The sequence below is a fragment of the Dermacentor variabilis genome, chromosome 1 (genome assembly GCF_050947875.1).
Source record: "Dermacentor variabilis isolate Ectoservices chromosome 1, ASM5094787v1, whole genome shotgun sequence".
In the NCBI taxonomy this organism is placed as follows: Eukaryota; Metazoa; Arthropoda; class Arachnida; order Ixodida; family Ixodidae; genus Dermacentor; species Dermacentor variabilis.
Genome location: NC_134568.1, coordinates 53,783,121 through 53,795,870, shown reverse-complemented (window position 1 = coordinate 53,795,870; position 12,750 = coordinate 53,783,121).

The following is a 12,750-nucleotide window of genomic DNA, read 5'->3' as shown; positions in this document are numbered from 1 at the left end:
ATTAAAGCGAAAGCTTTACTGGCCACGAACTTGCGATTTCGCCGTGCCCGTGCTCCGAGGAGGCACATGACGTCAAAGCGTGTTCCTCGTCGTTGCGTTCGCCTCCGCTGGCTCCGCCAGCTGCGTCGCATGCCTGATAACATGTCGGAGGATTGAAGAGGAGAGCTCGCGTGCACCGCAACCACAGTTGAGGTGGCAGTATGGACGGCGACAATTCTGATAAGCAGGAGGAGGCCTGGAATCGACATCGGAAGGAGACGAAGAGGAAACGAATCGCCCAGGAAACAGACGAAGAGCGCGCCGAACGACTGGCTAAACGGCGCAACATAGCTAGACAATCAGGCTAACCTGGACTTGCAATCAAGGTTAACCAAGGCTAGCCATGCTATGCTATAGCTTTCGCTACGTATATCCTGGCATAGCCGAGCTAACCAACTGCCAACTTCTTCCTTGACATTTTCCTGACTGATTTCGATAACCACAGTGTGCAATACAATTGGAATATTTTTATTACTAAAGTCAGCGAATTAAAGGGAAAATGTATCCCTCTCTACACTCTTTCCTATAATGATAACGCTCCTTTGTACAACACTCACATTAAGCGCCTTTCTAACAAAAGGGAACGTTTGTACAGATCAGCCAAAACATCTGTAAACAGTGAAAGATAGGCAGCCTACAAACGCGCTACATATTACCACATAACAGCGCTTAAGCAAGGTAAAGGTAACTTCTTAAAGAACGCATTGCCATCCATGGTAACTACTGATACGGAAAAGTTCTGGCGCACTATTAACTCAAAGCATGACGACGCCATAACCCTTGTTGATAGCACTGATAACCCGATTTCCCCTGCTGATTGTTCATCCGTTTTAAATGACGTTTTTACGCGCAACTTTTCTAAACACGCCCACGAAACGCGTCCAACTACACTATCTTATGACTACACCGCACTGTACCCTTTAATAATTTAACCCGTAGGCGTAAAAAAAATAATCTGATCATTGAAACTCTCATCTGCTCCTGGCTGCGACTTAATTAATGCAATGTTTCTAAATAACCCCAACATATATTATTCTCTTATTCTTACAAATATTTCCCAGCAATCACTTGACAAAGGTTCACTGCTTACTGATTGGAAGGAGGGAAGGTGATTCCACCCAACAAAACACGTACTAAAGATTCCCCACTGAACTATCGGCCTATTTCTTTAACCAGTATATCATGCAACATTTTCTAGCATACTCTGTTTTCTCATACTGCCAACTTCTTAGAAGCAAACTCGTTCCTTTTTTCTGAGTTTCAACACGGCTTCCTCAAAACATATTCATGTGACACCCAATTACATCGTTCATGCATAAACGGAACATAATACTTGATCACTCTTCATTAGCATGACATGACATGACAATGACTGTGAGTCCTGAGAAACTGAGATCTAGGGGAGCCGAAGGCTCCGCCCACGATGGCACCGGGGGACAAAGTCCCGCCTCAATGTCGCCGGCCCTCTGACAGCCTGGACTTGAATGTGAAGATTGCTGCTTTTGAGGGATTCCTCCCATTGATCTTTCGTGGTGGGTGGAGAGACCTTAAGAGCTGGGCACAGCAAGAGCAAGAGTGATGACCACATTTGGGGTACGACAGTGAGTGGTCAAGGTCTATCATGTCAAGGGGCTCAGGAGTGGGACACGAACGGGTTTGCAGAAGTCAGAGTGTGCCAGCTTGAGGTTTGTTCAATTTCGGCTGGGGGGGGATGGAAATGGCCTCCTGCGCAGACGACAATGGGAAACAATGTCGTGGAAATTTCATAATGAATATCTGTGGATGTTGTCCTTGTTTCAAGCCTGGCTACCCGTGACAGCGCGGTACGTGAAATCCCACGCTCTCCGGTGGGCCTGCTCGTTAGGATTACATCCGAGAGGGTTAGCTGAGCCATCTAGATGGGCTGGGAACCACGAGATGTGATATCCTCCTTCATTGCTCTCCCGAGTTCTTTGAAGTGCTTTGCTCAAAATACAGTTCGCCTGTTCAGACACGAGGGCAGACGAGAAGGATCTAACTGCCATGCGCAAATCCTACAAGACGATAGGGGGAATTTTCGTGCTGTGAAAAGTCAGAGCGATGGCCTCTTCCTCCGCCACATCGGCAAACTTAGTATAGACAGAGGCTTCATTAATCAGGTTGCCTCCGGCGTCTACGACCGAGGCAGCTAACTTATCCCCACTGTCATATCTGGCAGCATCGACAAAGAGGGCATCTAGTTTCTGCTGATTGGTCCTGTTAAGGATAGACTTGGCTCTCGCGAATCTTCCACCCTCGTTATGTACTGGGTGGATGTTTCGCGGGACGGGGTCAACCATGATGCGAGTTCTGGTTTCGAGGGTCAAGCTAACTTTGGTTGCCGGCTCATGTCTTGGTTGGATACCCGCTTCTTCTAAAATCTTGATCCCTGGCTTAGTGCATCATAAACTCATTAGTTGAGGTGCTGTCTGAGCTTCTATTAGCTCATCGATAGTGTTTTGAAGTCCTAGCTCCAGCAACTTCTCGGTGCTCATGGACTGCGGAAGGCTGAGCACGCGCTTGAGGCTGGTTCTGATGAGGGAGTCGAGTTCGATTTTTCCCGCCTTACCCCAATTAAGGTACGGCGCGATGTAAATAACATTACTTTGGAAGAATATCTGATAAGCTCTAAGCAAATTGTCCTCTTTGAGACCGCCTCTTCGATTTGAGACTAGGGCTACAAGTCTTAGGGCATTACTAGTATGTCCAATGAGCCTGTTGAGGGCCGTCGAGTTACAGCCTTTGGCATGAATAAGGAGACTAAGAATCTTTGCCGAGCCCATCCATCCTCGGTGTGGATGTCCATTCTAATTAGTTCGAATTTCCATGTGCAGAGTTTCGAGAGGCGCAACCTTTCTGACCTCTTGTCGGAACTGTCGGTATAACAGTAGCTCTGATTTAGCGGGGGAGAGTTCAAGGCTCGTGTTTGAAAGAAATTCTTCCGTAGCCTCCATAACGCTTTGTAACGAGTATTCGAGCATGGCTAGTGAGCCGTCCGGCGCCCAGATCGGTATGTCCTCCGCATAAATGGCGTGACCCACGTTCGGTATTGCAGTGAGGCAAGTGGAGAGCTTGTGCATGGCTACATTGAATAAGAGTGGGGAGAGGACCGAGCCCTGAGGGGCGCCGCAGATACCTAGCTCGTAGGGTCCTCCCGAGACCGTGCCTAGTCGGAGGTGTGCCTTGCGATCCGCGAAGAAAGATTTCGTGTAGTCATGAAAAGGCTGACCCAGGTTAAGACAGGAAATCTCCGTCAGGATGTGTCTATGCATCACCCTGTCGAAGACCTTGGAGAGTAGAGGTCCAGTGCGAGGATCCCTCTCACGTCACGAGTAGTGTTATCAAAAATTGCTCTCTTAAGCAAAAGCATAGCGTCCTGTGTGGACAATGCCTGTCTAAAGTCGAGTATGTTGTGTATAAAGAGCTCCTTGCTTTCAATATGTTCAGTGATCCTGTTATGCATCGCGTGCTCCACAACCTTGGCGATGCACGATGTAAGGGAAATAGGCCGCATGTTATTTACATGTTGGGGTTTTCCTGGTTTGGGTATGAGTACCACTTCTGCGGTACGCCAGTCTACCGGGAGCTGTCCAGTTTTCCATACTTCATTGTTTTTGACCATGACTATCTCGATTGCCCTACCGTCTAGGTTCTTGAGGACTTTGTTCGTGACTCCAGTGGGTCGCAGGGCTGACCTGCCATTTAGACTGAAGAGGTCATGTCTGATCTCTGACAGACCAAATTTTGTGGACTTCGCAAAAGCATTCCATCAAGTGTGCCACAGCTTATTAATCTATGAAGTGCCTCAACTAAACTTTGATCCCGAAATTCTGTACTGGCTTGAGGTTTTCCTCACTAACCGTTCGCAGTTTGTTTAAGCTAATGAAGTAACCTCTAATCTGAGCCCTGTTTATTGGAACGTACCACAGGGTTCTGTGCTTGGACCTCTCCTATTTTTCATATATATTAACGACTTACCTTCCTGGGTTTCATTGCAAATTCACATATTTGCTTACGACTGTGTAATTTACACCGAAACAACTTGTGATGACGATGTAACCAGACTTCAAGCTGACCTTGACGCCGCTTATGTGTGGTGCTCTTCATGGTTAATGGAATTAAATGCTAACAAATGTAAATTCATGCGTGTATCTAGAACTACCAATGAACTACCTGTGTACTCCCTTGAAAACGCTCCCTTAGATTTGGTAACTACGCGCGAGTACCTTGGTCTTCACATCACATCCGATCTCACTTGGAATACCCCCATCACCCATATATTTAGTAACGCTAACCGAATGCTAGGCTACTTACGACGCAACTTTTCCAAAGCACCTTCTTCCTTAAAATTACTCCTCTATAAAACTAATACGATACAAACTTGAGCATGCCGATACAATCTTCGATCCAGGTCAAATAAACCTAACGCACTCACTGGAAATGGTTCATAATGACTCTACTCGTCTCATTCTTTCTAACTATAACAGAACCGCGATTATCAGTGCCATGAAAGCTAGCCTTCACTTACCATCCTTGTCATCACGGCACAAAATGTTCCGTCTATGCCTTTTTCATAAGATATTTCATCACCCGCTGTTACGCAACAAACTTACTTCCCTGCTTCCGTATGTATCGCCCAGATTAGATCACATTAATAATGTCGGCATTCCATTATGCAGATCCTACGCTTTCCTGCACTGATTTGTACCCCGCCCTTCTAATGAGTGGAATCGCCTTCCCGGCTCTACGGTCACCATTGCAGATCCTCCATTATTTAAGAACGTCATACCTAGCACTGTATTATTAGGAACCTTTTTGTTCACGTTGTTCAATCTGTACTCACGAAAACCATAGCTAACTTGGTATATCTAGGTGCCATTCGTTGCTATATATATATATATATATATATATAAATATATATATATATATATATGCCCCTGGAGAAGGCTTCTACATGAGGGGTGGGCAGCTTTAAAGATGACGGTGTTCGATGGCAGCCTTGAACTCAGTCGCACTGGAGTGGTCCGCTGCTTCTTCAGGCAGATTATTCCACTCTCTCGCTGCACGTGGGAACAACTAATGCAAATGGGATGATGTGCACGCATGCGGGGGGTATACTGACTTTGAATGATTAGTCCGGGATTAGTAGCGGTACGCGGGCGATATGATGCGGATACCAATCTGGGCATGATAACACTTGTGATATTGAACGAGCCTGGACACTTGACGTCTCATTTATAGACTGGAAAGATTCGCATTAGGCTTTAGCGCCGTGACACGAGTATATGAAGAATAGTCATGGAAGATAAATCGGGCTGCGTGGTTTTGCACAGATTCAAGCATGTTAGAAAGATTAGTATGATGAGGGTCCCAAATTGAGCATGCGTATTCCAGTTTGGGCCTTACCACAGATTTGTAGGCAAGAGTTTTTACCGACGGAGAGACAAATTTCAGATTTCGCCGGAGAAAGCATTAGGTGCGGTTAGCCTCGTTAGTTATTTTAGCGATGTGAGAGGGCCATGAAGGATCGTGCGTTAAGAGAAGCCCTAGGTATTTATAACATCTCACAGATGATATTGCTGAGTTACCTAAGAGATATGAGGGTGCTACATAGGAATGCCGATAATGGAAAGAGATTAATGAGGTTTTATTTACATTTAATGACATCAAACATCTCTTACGCCATTTTGCAACAGTTTGTAAGTCACACTAATAATAATTTAATATTTGGGGTTTTACGTGCCAAAACCACTTTCTGATTATGAGGCACGCCGTAGTGGAGGACTCCGGAAATTTTGACCACCTGGGGTTCTTTAACGTGCACCTAAATCTAAGCACACGGGTGTTTTCGCATTTCGCCCCCATCGAAATGCGGCCGCCGTGGCCGGGATTCGATCCCGCGACCTCGTGCTCAGCAGCCCAACACCATAGCCACTGAGCAACCACGGCGGGTGTAAGTCACACTAGGACAGGGATATCTGAGCTTTTGTTAATGGGTCGGTAAATAACACATCATCATCATCATCAGCCTAGTTACGCCCACTGCAGGGCAAAGGCCTCTCCCATACTTCTCCAACTACCCCGGTCATGTACTAATTGTGGCCATGTTGTCCCTGCAAACGTCTTAATGTCATCCGCCCACCTAACTTTCTGCCGCCCCCTGCTACGCATCCCTTCCCTTGGAATCCAGTCCGTAACCCTTAGTGACCATCGGTTATCTTCCCTCCTCATTCCATGTCCGGCCCATGCCCATTTCTTTTTCTTGATTTCAACTAAGATGTCGTTTACCCGCGTTTGTTGCCTCACCCAATCTGCTCTTTCCTTATCCCTTAACGTCACACCCATCATTCTTCTTTCCATAGCTCGCTGCGTCGTCCTCAATTTCAGCAGAACCCTTTTCGTATGCCTCCACGTTTCTGCCCCATATGTGAGTACTGGTAACACACAGCTGTTATACACTTTCCTTTTGAGGGATAGTGGCAACCTGCTGTTCATGATTTGAGAATGCCTGCCAAACGCACCCCAGCCCATTCTTATTCTTCTGGTTATTTCAGTCTCATGATCCGGATCCGTGGTCCCTACCTGCCGTAAGTAGATGTATTCCCTTACCACTTCCAGTGCTTCGCTACCTATCGTAAACTGCTGTTCTCTTCCGAGACTGTTAAACAATACTTTAGTTTTCTGCAGATTAATTTTCAGACCCACCCTTCTGCTTTGCCTCTCCAGGTCAGTGAGCATGCATTGCAATTGGTCTCCTGAGTTACTAAGCAAGGCAATATCATCAGCGAATCGCAAGTTGCTAAGGTATTCTCCATCAACTTTTATCCCCAATTCTTCCCACTCCAGGCCTCTGAATACCTCCTGTAAACATGCTGTGAATAGCATTGGAGATATCGTATCTCCCTGTCTGACGCCTTTCTTTATAGGGATTTTGTTGCTTTCTGTGTGGAGGACTACGGTGGCTGTGGAGCCGCTATAGATATCTTCCAGTATCTTTACATATGGCTCATCTACACCCTGATTCCGTAATGCCTCCATGACTGCTGAGGTTTCGACTGAATCAAACGCTTTCTCGTAATCAATGAAAGCTATATATAAGGGTTGGTTATATTCTGCACATTTCTCTATCACTTGATTGATAGTGTGAATATGGTCTATTGTTGAGTAGCCTTTACGGAATCCTGCCTGGTCCTTTGGTTGACAGAAGTCTAAGGTGTTCCTGATTCTATTTGCGATTACCTTAGTAAATACTTTGTAGGCAACGGACAGTAAGCTGATCGGTCTATAATTTTTCAAGCCTTTGGCGTCCCCTTTCTTATGGATTAGAATTATGTTAGCGTTCTTCCAAGATTCCGGTACGCTCGAGGTTATGAGGCATTGCGTATACAGGGTGGCCAGTTTCTCTAGAACAATCTGACCACCATCCTTCAACAAATCTGCTGTTACCTGATCCTCCCCAGCTGCCTTCCCCCTTTGCATAGCTCCTAAGGCTTTCTTTACTTCTTCTGGCGTTACCTGTGGGATTTCGAATTCCTCTAGGCTATTCTCTCTTCATCTATCGTCGTGGGTGCCACTGGTACTGTATAAATCTCTATAGAACTCCTCAGCCACTTGAACTATCTCATCCATATTAGTAACGATATTGCCGGCTTTGTCTCTTAACGCACACATCTGATTCTTGCCAATTCCTAGTTTCTTCTTCACTGTTTTTAGGCTTCCTCCGTTCCTGAGAGCCTGTTCAATTCTATCCATATTATAGTTCCTGATGTCCGCTGTCTTACGCTTGTTGATTAACTTAGAAAGTTCTGCCAGTTCTATTCTAGCTGTAGGGTTAGAGGCTTTCATACATTGGCGTTTCTTGATCAGATCTTTCGTCTCCTGCGATAGCTTACTGGTTTCCTGTCGAACGGCGTTACCACCGACTTCTATTGCGCACTCCTTAATGATGCCCATGAGATAGTCGTTCATTGCTTCAACACTAAGGTCCTCTTCCTGAGTTAAAGCCGAATACCTGTTCTGTAGCTTGATCCGGAATTCCTTTAGTTTCCCTCTTACCGCTAACTCATTGATTGGCTTCTTGTGTACCAGTTTCTTCCGTTCCCTCCTCAAGTCTAGGCTAATTCGAGTTCTTACCATCCTATGGTCACTGCAGCGTACCTTGCCGAGCACGTCTACATCTTGTATGATGCCAGGGTTCGCGCAGAGTATGAAGTCGATTTCATTTCTAGTCTCACCATTCGGGCTCCTCCACGTCCACTTTCGACTAACCCGCTTGCGGAAAAAGGTGTTCATTATCCGCATATTATTCTGTTCTGCAAACTCTACTAATAATTCTCCTCTGCTATTCCTAGAGCCTATGCCATATTCCCCCACTGACTTGTCTCCAGCCTGCTTCTTGCCTACCTTGGCATTGAAGTCGCCCATCAGTATAGTGTATTTTGTTTTGACTTTACCCATCGCCGATTCCACGTCTTCATAAAAGCTTTCGACTTCCTGGTCATCATGACTGCATGTAGGGGCATAGACTTCTACCACCTTCAATTTGTACCTCGTATTGAGTTTCACAACAAGACCTGCCACCCTCTCGTTAATGCTATAGAATTCCTGTATGTTACCAGCTATTTCCTTATTAATCAGGAATCCGACTCCTAGTTCTCGTCTCTCCGCTATGCCCCGGTAACACAGTACATGGCCGCTTTTTAGCACTGTATATGCTTCTTTTGTCCTCCTAACCTCACTGAGCCCTATTATATCCCATTTACTACCCTCTAATTCCTCCAATAACACTGCTAGACTCGTCTCACTAGATAGCGTTCTAACGTTAAACGTTGCCAGGTTCAGATTCCAATGGCGGCCTGTCCGGAGCCAAGTATTCTTAGCACCCTCTGCAGCGTCACAGATCTGACCGCCGCCTTGGTCAGTTGCTTCGCGGCTGCTGGGGACTGAGGGCCGGGGTTTGATTGTTGTATTCATATCACACAGTCGTCCGCAAATAGGCATATGTCAGAAGATGTATCATTAGGAAGATCAATAATGTAGATTAAGAAGAGAAGGGGCCATGAACAGAACCTTGAGGAACCCCAGAAAGCACAGAAGACAGAGGAGATGGAAAGTTATTTGCAAAAATGAACTGTTACCGGCCGGTCAGAAAACTGCGCAACCAAGTATTAATGAAGGGATTGAAATTGAGGACTGAAAGTTTCAAGAAAGGACGATTGTGGGGTAGCTTATCAAAAGCTTTCTCGAAGTCTAAAAACAATGAGTCTACAGGTATATTAAGGTCTAATTGGGAACTGATGTCATTTATTAAGATTGCAAGTTGAGTATCGCAAGTCCGTGCTGACTCTGATGAAACAAGTTGTTATAAATTAAAAAGCTCATCATGTGGAAATAGATAACATGCTCCATCAGTTTGGAACAAACACTGGTAATTGAAATTGGCCGGTAGTCAAGGCATGACGTCGAAGAAGCTTTTTTGGGGACTGGAATGATTTTACCTGTCTTCCAGCCCTGTGGCACCACTCCAGATGAGAGTGACTGTTGAAAAATGTGAGATAAAACGACACTAGTGACATCTTTTGTATATTAAGCACTTTCGCGTTAATTTCAGTAATACCAGCCGATGAAACTGGTACTGAGCTTCAAAGATTCTATCAGACTTCAAATGCCATCAGGTTAAGACGTGATGGCTGGCATGAGAGGATATTGAGGGTTAGGAAAATGAGGAAGATTGCCTTCCGATTCTTTTGTAAAAGCTTAGCAGTATGTTCAATTAAGTGTTGTTGCAAGTTTAGTATCAGGGATAGGGACGCCATTTTCGTCGAGCATTTTTATCCATGGCTTTGGGTATGGACTGACAACCTTCCAGAATTGAAGAGGGTTATTATGTAGCATATCAGGAAGTGAGGTTGAAAAGAAGGATCGCTTAGTTTTGTTAGCTGGTGACAGAAACAGTTTTTCATTCAATGCAGCCTTCCTTCTCCCATGAGCGTGGCATGTTAGATTGCTTGGCGATACGATATATATATATATATATATATATATATATATATATATATATATATATATATATATATATATATATATATATATTTAACTGCAGTTTGTTGAATTCACCCGTTTTCTGGTTTTGCTCCTCTCTATCATTCGTGAGGGTCCGAAGGTATGCTAAATAAATAAATAAATAAATAAATATCAGTTCAGTTTAAGAAATACAGTCAGTGCATTTTGAAGACCTATCCACTTGGAATAAATTTTGAAACTAGCGCTTCATTCGACATAGGCGCCATAAACTTGCGCTAAATACGCACGGTTGTTCCGCTTGCTATATTAAGAAAACGCCGTTTTACCTATTGAAGTGAAAAATAACTAGAACTTTATTGCATGTCGTCGCAGATAATGGGAAACAATTATATAAAAACTGGTGTCACCACCATAACCCGTTCTCTGTGGATAAACCTTGCAAACTGACTAGCTAAAATTTTTGAAATTTGGAATACGCAGATATCGTATTTTAATTTCTGGCGAAAATGATGTGCACCACTTGAAGTTTGGCAGCTCAAGGCGTAGAATTGTGCTACATGCAAGATGGAACTCTTGAATATACTGTAAATATTAGGTAATCTCCTTAAGGCGCAAATAAAATCTACAGAGTGCGAAAGTTATACGACCACCCTTTTGAGCTCTGACAATTCAAATTAATAATTTTCGAAAGCTAGCAACAATACCTTTAATTTTTAACTGTTTTCTACGATGACCCCATTTGTGGACACGACTCCTCAAGGCTGATAAAACATCGCATGCAAAGAACGATTTTTCGCAAGTGCCCTTTTGCTGGGTCTGTGGCACAAATATTTTTTGGCACAGTCCTACTTCATTTATTAAGTAACACAGGCACTTGAACCTCCTGACTGCGTACAAACTATGTCATTTTGAACCAACAGGCACTGGGAAATACTGAACGTTCAGCAGCAAATCCGGCGCTTTCGTTGGCATCCCTGATAAACGCGGCGCAGCACATCTGGTATGCTGACGTGTTCTGGCCAGTGATTTTGGCCGATGTATCTGCTAGCACCCATGAGTAGCGACTGCGGGTTGACCTTCATCCAGAGTAACTGAGGACTTGCGTTGCTTGGCTGTTTTGCTCTAGGTTATCAGACTAAGTGCGATATCTGTTTCTCCAAAGTCTGAGGAACTTTCACAAGCCGCGTCGCACAATACGAGAACTACAATTTATGAAATCACCTTACGGTTAAATTTCTTCCTAGAGTTACACGAAGTGAAACTTACCAACTCCCCCATTTAAGAAATTGTGCTGCAGAATCACTGTTGTGTCATGCTGTTTTTCTAAACTTCAGATTAATTTCGATACCGTCTGTGTCATGGTGAGTGCTGTGAACACGAGTGACATCTCCATCCTAAATGTCGCCGTTTGAATTCCTGCAAGAAATCTCTTTGGTTACAGCATTCGTCTTTAACCTCCAGGCTTGTATATACCTGACAAAATTTAGTCATGTCAGGGTGAAGGACACCGAGTCTCTAGAAGGGTTGTGGATCAGCGAAGGTGGCTTTCAGGTGCCCATATCCAGAAGTGTGGACCCCCCTTTCCGTGCTTCCTATAATGGTAATATGTTTGGGACATGCATAAGATAATAATTTGCATTCATGCAGCCTATTTTAATAATCGAATGCTGAAAATTTTGCATGTCATGCTTTGTCGCGAGAGATACCGTAAAAAAATAAGAGTTAGTGCTTCGTCACAAGGCGCGTTTTCAAAAGAAGGAAAGAAAACTAGAACTTCGTGAAGACGCTACTATTTGTAAATTTGTCAAGCAGAATCGTTATTTCCAGCCCCTTCCGAACAACTTTTGCTGCAAGTTTTTTATAGCAGACGCTTGAAGTTTGCTTCCACAAAATAGGACAGAACACATGTATGTATGTATGTATGTATGTATGTATGTATGTATGTATGTATGTATGTATGTATGTATGTATGTATGTATGTATGTATGTATGTATGTATGTATGCATGCATGCATGCATGTATGTATGTGACGTCACATCTTCAAAGGTGACTGGGTAGGGGCACTATCCACCGCGATAGCTTATGGTGGCTACGTTGTTGCGCTGCTGAGTCGAGTTTGCGGCGGCGCACTCATTTTGATGGGGCGAAATGCGAAGGCGCTTGTGTACTTGTATTTAGCCGCACGTAATATAACCTCAGGTTGCCCAATTATTCGAGCGTTCCCCGCTACCACGTGCCTCATAATCAAATCGTGGTTTCCAATCGTGGTTTCCAAATCCCATTATTTTTCTTTTACATCTCCCTGTCGTTCTTGGACGACTCTTCTTGCACCTCTGTAGTCGATACAGGTGATCATATTGTGTACACATTTTATAGCAATAGCACTTACAGGGACATTCCAGGCAAATCTCCGCCATCGCCGTCGGCTGCGCCGTTACGTTCCGTTTAAAGTCCGCGTGCGATAATATCCTACTGCGCCCTGCAGCACCGTTTGCTGTAGGCGCAAGCGAAAGCGTGAGATGTGCCGAGAAGGATGGTGGCTTGATTGGCGCCGTCTTTCCTCTTGCCCACTGTTGTGAGTGAGAACAAATGGGCGGGAGGGTGATTGTGGGCGCTCGCTAAGTGGCGTGAGGGAGATAGGTGAGCGCACTAGCCCGGCCTTTGCAGCG